This window comes from Corylus avellana, chromosome ca7 (genome assembly GCF_901000735.1).
Source record: "Corylus avellana chromosome ca7, CavTom2PMs-1.0".
In the NCBI taxonomy this organism is placed as follows: Eukaryota; Viridiplantae; Streptophyta; class Magnoliopsida; order Fagales; family Betulaceae; genus Corylus; species Corylus avellana.
In genome coordinates this window covers 8,565,839-8,574,106 of record NC_081547.1, presented here as the reverse complement: position 1 = coordinate 8,574,106, position 8,268 = coordinate 8,565,839, and the positions used below count along the sequence as shown (strand labels likewise).

The 8,268-nt window shown below is 33.4% G+C and overlaps 1 pseudogene; it reads right to left on the bottom strand.

The window, feature by feature from the left end:
* Window positions 1-2,618: 2,618 nt before the first annotated feature.
* On the bottom strand, window positions 2,619-7,406 carry LOC132187647 (LRR receptor-like serine/threonine-protein kinase IOS1; annotated as a pseudogene).
* Between the last annotated feature and the right edge of the window lie 862 nt (window positions 7,407-8,268).

Below are 8,268 nucleotides of genomic sequence, written 5' to 3'. Positions count from 1 at the left end.
ATGAAACGCTAACCCATGCTTAAACGAAGATTAAAATCTAAAATAACAACATAAGCCAAAAACTAGCAACCAAACTATGGAAAACACTTAACCAACATAACAATTAGGTAAAAAATAAATTAAGTTAAGAAGGTTACCTCTCTAGAACAAGGATATCCAACAAACCTTCCTTCTTCCCACAACTCCCAAAACACTCAATTAGGGTTTCTCTAGGGCTCATAGGGTATAATGAAGCTTAGAATGGCGTGGGAGGGAGTATTTATAGGGTTGAAAAAGCTGAGGGCGCTGCTATGACAGTTTGTAGGTCAACGAACATTCGGTGGTCCTGGGTTGGACATTCGGTGTACTACTTGCACAGTAGTTCTAGGATTGCAGGGCATACATTCGGTCATTACAAGTGAGTCAAATTTAGTCAACAAACGTTTGGTATGGGCCCCCCTCAAATGTTTGGGTGGTCCCCCTGCAAACATTTTGTCATAACCCAAAATCCCAAAATCTTTCTCTCAACGAACCCAAATGAACCGAAAAATCTTGCTAACCCTCCAACGAAGCTAAACACAGCCTAGTAATTACCTAGAACACTACAATATTTCTTATACTTTTATAAAATTAGAGGAGCTACGAGGAAGAGGGATCATAAGTTGAAGAGAAGATACAGACTAGTGATTTGAGCCTTGTAGTCAAATCAAATATTAAGGTCTGTCTGTTCCTTATTTGTTATTTTCTCAGTTTCCTTTTTAATTTTCAATTTTTAGTTTTTGCTACTATTATACTCTCTTAAAACATTTTTAGTTTTGTCATGGGTCAACTGGCCAAGGCAGAACTGGGAATTTTAAAGTGTGTGGGTGGGGCGGCAAAACTGGAATAAAGAAAATGAAAAAAGGGGGGAGGGAAATACTTTTTGAGGAATTACCTCATAAAAATTATTTTTTGTAGGGATTTTTTAAATGTTGGGGGCTGTTGTCCACCATATGGAGGAAGATCATGTGAATAGAAATGTCACTTTGATGCATTTAAGAATGATACCTTTACTGCAGTAAAAAATATTGTTGTATTTGGAGATCACATGTAGTATTGTGAGAACACCTTCTCAAGAAGGAATCAAAGTCCTTTATTTAAAAATGATAGTAAATTTTTCCTTGATTTAGATTTAATGGAATAATTATTCTTAGTCCTTAACCAAGAAATTTTGTAGGAGTTAATTATTAAAATACTTATGTACACGTGAAATGATATTTCAAATGTATGAGAATAATTATGTGATTAACTTGGGTACTAAAGTATAAGATGTAGTGAATTTCAACGTGACTTTGACTACATAATATTTCATGAGGAAGTCAAATGCTCAAAATAAGAATTATTTAAGGGATTAATTGACTAAATTAAAAATATAAACTAGGGTGTAATTACAATTGTTTAGTGGACTCAATTATAATTAATAGTAACTTGTGACAATTACAATGGTTTCTGGTCCTTTTCAGTTTGGTTCTCTTGCAATTATTTCATGGTAAAGTTGAAGTTCTAGTTATTTTTTGCAATATTTTTTATGTGAAGTTTTCTGTGAAGTCATATATACTAATTCTTACAATATTGTTCAATAAACGTAAGAGTTTAATTTTCAGCTATTCTATGATGTATTTTCCTATCAAAGATATTCTTGTTTTATGAAAGTCAAAGTTCCTATTTTGGCTTAAGTTTACTTACCAAGCCGCTGACTTACCCTTTTAGGTGTAGGTTTCTTTTAGATAACTTAGAAGAGGAGGGCCTAGCATCTGACAAAGTATGTAACGCCCACGAAAATAAAATGCATATTTTAATCCTTAAGAAAATAAAATGCACAATTCATAAAATACATGCTAAGGTTACCATAAGATAAAGTACGAAACAACCCGACGAAGATAGGACCAAATGGTTCAAAAATTGGAGGCGTAAATGCAAAGTTAGGTGTTTCTGCAGCAATAAACTCAATCAGCCGAGCTTGAACAGATCTGCTGAGTCTGACTCGATCTTAGCCGATTTCAAACGAATTTACTACGAGTCATGATGTTAACCCCACAAGAAACACACTATATTTTAGAAACCACAAAATATTTCTCAAAAATTTCACCAAACAATTTTCTTAAGTTAACCCCACATGGAATAGTATTTTTTCAAATATATGTTGATAATGGTAAAAGCACTTTTCATCTTATTATCACATTTTCTTTTTAATTTTTTTTTTAAACACTTCTTAAACAACTTTTCCAAAAATATTAAAATATAATTTTTTCATAGCTAAAGAAAATTCAACTAAATTTTTTCAAATGTTTAATTTGGACGAAGGGAGCAAATTGACATCTAAATTTTAAAATAAGGTCTGAGTTGCAATGAATTGAAATTTAAGGATGTAAGTATTAATATAAGTGAGGTATTGAGAGGAAAGTATAACTTTTTTTTTTTTTCTTTTTGGAAAAAGACGTGTTAACAATGAAGCTAAATTTAGTACATATCACAAAGAAATAGTCTATTAGAACCATCATGGATGATTCATTGGAAGTATAATATGCACCGACAAAAACTTACAAAAAGAAAAATGGGTTCAAGATCCGACATGCGTGATTTCAAGTTTTGACAATGTTCTATCGTGCTAAAGGAACCAGTTCTGTCGTCAGATTCATGTCAATCATTTCAATTGAATTTGTTGTTTCGACCTCGTGATCACCCTCCTTCATGTGAGCCAATTCAAATGCCAAAGACTCCTTTAGCTCGACCACTACTTGACTCATGGTTGGCCTTTGAACTGAAGTTGTAGATACACAGGCCATTGCTATTTCGACAGCTTTCCATGCAGAGTTGATTTTGAAATTTCCACACAACCTTGTATCAACAATACTTTTTATATCCCCTTTAGCTAGCATTAAACTCACCCATTGACTTATGTGAGTCCTTTCCTTAAATTTTTCTATTGCAGGCCGACTTGTGATTATCTCTAAAAGAACGACTCCAAAGCTATAAACATCACTTTTCTCAGTTAGCCAGTTTGATATGTAGTACCTGCAAGTCAAGGAATGTTAATTTTTCATATTTGTAGAAAAGTTATTCTTGAAAAAGTGTGTAACTCCATTGATTTCAAATATCTTAAAATTTTTAATTGTCTCATAGATCAAAATAAATATGTCATGTATGGCCAAAATCCAATACATATCAATTGTATTTCATTTTCATTTGATCATGACTTTGTGGACTATAAATGTCAATCTTTTTTGGCGAAGAAAATGAATTTTGAAGATGATCACAAGTAAACAAAATAATAACATAAATACTCACTCAGGGTCTAAATACCCAGGGGTGCCAGCAACAACGGTTGACACATGACTGCCACCATCAGAGGGAAAAATTTTGGATAGTCCAAAATCAGCTAGTTTGGCATTGAAATTTTCATTTAGCAAGATGTTTGTGGACTTCACATCTCTGTGACTAAAAGGTGGCTTGCAACCATGGTGCAGATACTCCAATCCTACAAATTCATAACCATATCATTGATCGAAAAAAAAAAATAGAAAAAAGAATGTTGTAAAGAAAGAATTATGCAAGTCAATTCGTTGCTAACCTTGTGCTGCATCTATCGCTATTCGGATTCTATCTTCCCAATTTAGGATGTTTGGCTTCTCACCTGCATTTGTTAAGAAAATGTGTAAACTTGATCTGATCTATTTTGTTATTCAAATTAAATTAAGTTGATCACATAGTACTTGAACTGAAGGACTTTTTGCTTAGCATTTCAATTACGCCCAAACCTGAAAGATGTGCTTCTAAGTCTCCGTTGGCCATGTACTCATAAATGAGCCCCATGTTAGTTCCTTCATAGCAATACCCAACAAGAGTAGTTAAGTTTCTATGATGAACCATCATAAGAAGTTTAACCTGTAATGAAAATTTAGCACCTTAATTTTAATATACCTATATGACCATATATATAAATGAGTTTAAATATTTTATACGAGTTAGAGTTACGTGCCTCTGATTGAAATTGATGAAACCCTTGAACTGATGATGAAGAGAGCATTTTCACTGCTACTTGAGTGTCATGTATGTAGCCGTGGTAAACTGTTCCAAATCCACCCTTACCAAGAATCCTCTCAAAGTTATTGGTAATTTTTAGGAGCTCAGAATATGTAAATTGTCTTTGTATTGACTCTAATGATACATTTTGAATGTTGGATTTGGTATCTACCATCAAAACTGCAAAGATCATCATGAGTGTGATAAGGTGATATCTAAGGATAATTTTTTCTTTGGTAATGTGAAAATGAATATTATGATTAAAATGTCACCTTTAGTCTTATCTTGTTTTCTCCTTCTAAGTCTCAACAAGATGGCAGCAACAATCAATGAGAAGATCAACAATCCACCAAGTGATGCTACTATTGGAACAACAATATTGTTCTCCTTCTTTTTACACGAACCAGATCCACATAGATTTGGATTTTCACCCACACTAGAAATGATAGTGTTGATCTTGACGTTAAAGAAAGGCATGCAATTAAAAGTAAAAATAATTTTTTGATGTATATATCATTAGTAGATATTGTAACCCATGCTTTAGGTTTTTTTGCATGTAAAGAAGTTATTTATTTTATGAAAATTGGACTTATGAAAATTTATCCGAATTACTGCCTTTATCTCCTCTAACTACTACTCTATTTGTAATGTTCTCCCAAATGTTTCAATTTTTGCGGTATCTCGGCCCCCTTTACCATTAGATCGGTTGCAATGTCCCCTTTCCGCGCCCAAAATGACAATTCAGGAAAAAAAGAAAAAGAAAAACTATGATAAAAGGCAAAAAATTCAAAAAAACAAAAAATTGAAAAAAGGAAAAGGCAAAATTCATAAGAAAATGAAAAAGAAAAAAATCAATTATTATTATTATTATTTTCCTGATTTTTTTGTTCGTTTCTTTCTTGAAATGTGTCCTTTTCTCTTTTTTATTTTTTGTTTTTGCATTTTTCTTCTTTTTTTATGAATTTTTTTTTTCTTTTCTCTTAAAGGTATTTATTTATTTTTGGCATTAATGAAGGGGAGGAGGCGATGTTGTAACTCCAATGTTCGATTGGGAGGGGGTTAGGGTGCGGAACATTGCAAAAATTGACATATTGGAGAAACATTATAGATATAATATTAATAATTAAACCATACAGTATAATAGTAATGGTTTATGGACGTCTTTGAAAAATAATCATACCTTAATGATAATAAACCATTATCTGATCTTGCAATTAGTTCAGCTGGAATTGAACCAGACAATTGGTTTCGTTCCAAGTTTCTGCATGCAAATGTCGAATGAATAGTTTTGTTTTCCACTTCTCTAAACATGAAATTTGTAACATGAGTCTTAAAATAAAAGTAACTTACAAGTCGCTCAAGTGTACCAATTGAGACAGAAAATTAGGCACTGGTCCAATTAAGCTATTGCTAGATAGATCCCTGAAATGAGAGGATCACTTGTATTTAATACTTTTTGGGGTAGAAAATGTTTACTTACGCCATCATCATGATGATGTTTTTCAGTTATTTAATCTTGTAAATAGTGGATATATACTTACAAATATTGTAACATTACGAGATTTGATATGTGGGTAGATATCTCTCCAACCAATCCACTTGAGGACAAGTTCCTGAGGAATTTAAGTTGTACAATAACTTAAATTAAGAGTCAAGATTAGTTGGAAAGACATAAAGCTTATACAAAGGCATAAACTTACAAGGATGTGATTCTAGGACTATCACCATCATAGCTACAATTTAGACGTTCCCACGAGTATGCTTTTGGGGCACACGGATCTCCTTGCCAATTTCTCTTTATTCCATACGTTGACTTGATCTTTATGATGGCATCAACTAGAATTTCACATGCATTGATGATGGGTGAAACTAGGCTAAGTTACCAGACTTATAGTGAAAATCATATATATATATATATATACGTGCGTGTGAAGAACGTACCATCTCCTTGGTCTGTTTCTGATTGCAAGAGATATTTCACGGAGTATATCTCAATCGCGTTGATGATGGGTGGTAGTGTTGAATTTTCAGTTTTAATGAAAGAAAGATCATATTTTGCTTCTCCACTTATGGCCGATGTGCTAGACAGAGTGTGTGAGGACAAGTAATCAGGAGCAAGGGGTCCGTACCAGTACTCCCCGTTGAGGGTAATATTAAAATGATCTTGATTGGTTGGCTTTGAGCTTTACCACTTCAGCAAAGTGCATGTATACATAATATTCGGAAGAAGTCGCATTTTCTGAGTCCCAGTTGAACTTTAAAGGAGTGCTATCATTTACTGGTGTGACGGCAGTACTCATGACAATAGATGGTGGTTGATAATCATTGTTTTGGGAGTCAATGATCAGCGGGGTGCTTAAATTTGTCCACCCAGTTTCATTATAGGGCTCCCAAATGCGATCATGAACATCGTCTGGATACCTAAATAAGATAAGACAGGAGGAAATTGACTTTTTGTTCTACAGATTGAAAGACTTTAAAGTGGACCTTTAAGCTGACTCAACTAGTGGTTCACAACACTACTTTTTTTTATTTTTTTTTATTTTAATGAATAACTTAATTCACAGCCAATACTGAAAATGAAAATAATTTTATTGCTTTCAGTAATGCAAATGACTTGCTATCATATAAAATGACTCACCAGTATCCCAGATCGCTTTCTGATCCAAAATCATAGCAATAATCAAGTGCCAATGATCCAGATTTGGTGACATAGGTGGTATTTATCAATGGCCTTAACTCTATTGCCGATATAAATGGCGTCCCAAAGCCCGTGTTTACGAGACAGACATGAATATAGTTTCGAGACGGGACATGTATGAGCTCCTTCAAGACAGCCTCCGATGAATTCTCCACTTGGACCGTTTCCCACGTATTTGGTCCAAGATGCAGATCAAATCGTGGGAAATTATCTTTTCCATCATAATTCCCATACAAGAAGGATGCTCGGATCAAGTATTTAATGCCTCCAGTGACGTTGATGCTGTAACAGTTGCGGCTTCCTTCAGGAAAGCTTCTGAGATTCCATGAGTATGATTGATACTCACTTCTGAGTCCAGGTGATACGGTCTGACTTGTACCTGTGTCTATGAAAAGTTGCATCTGAAATGTAAATTATTCCGGTTTCCTCCTCCGTAAAGCTAGAATTCGATAGTAACCCACAAGCTATGCTTAAGAAGTCTGGGACGACAGATAAGACAGACAGAATAATAATCCCTTAGCTCACCAAAACCAAAGTGATATTGAAAGATTAAGATGATGATGATGATGATATACATATATATACCTGATTGATCCTGGGCATGAACAGCAAGTATAAGACCCAAACCAGCGAGCAATGCAAAGATGAAATGTTTGAACCCCATCGCCAAAAAAATACCTTATCTCAACTATTACCTACACTTGTTTCAACCAGTATTTATAGATCATTCAACTTGGAAGGATTTCCATGTGTTTTCTTTTCTTATATCTTCTTCACGGTTGATCGTTGTCATCTTTTTCAATAATGAATATTAGACTTTTGCAATGACCCACCGGTACTATGACATGTTCTAAGAACCTTTGTGAGTCCCACATTGGAAAATTAATTAATGGAGAAATTCAATTCTCATATTTGAAATTGTCTTCCAAAATGTACAAACAAATTGGATCAACTGAATTTCTTTTATAATAAAAAATGTCATTTAATAGACTGTTATGTAACTGCTATATTATTAGGATGATATTGCAATGAACATCGTCTACATTTTTTTTTTTTTCCTTACCTTACCTTACCCGCAGTTACAAATCTAAAGGCTAATTTTCACTACCATGCATGTCTTTTCAGTTGTATAAAAGTATATACTCAATAGTTAATTTATTATAATTACGATTTTATTTTGTTGTATTTAATGAAAATTGCATGCATGGTAAAGAAAAATTTAATTTTTTCTAATGCTATATATATATATATAGCACGCTATCATCTACTATTTTGAATCCGGCAGGAGCAAAGACAGAAGGAATTACATCTTAAACATCTCATAATAATTTAATTAACAATAATGACTTCATTTGATTAAGTCAACAGTCAACCGTGCATGTGTTTCATTAAGAGGTGGTTTTTTATTTACTTCCAATTAATCTGATCAGAACAGAAATTCTTCGCTTTCATTATATGATTGCATTGCAATGATGATTTTCTTGGTTGTTCGTCCTATTGATGATGGTATGATGTTAAAGCACCAA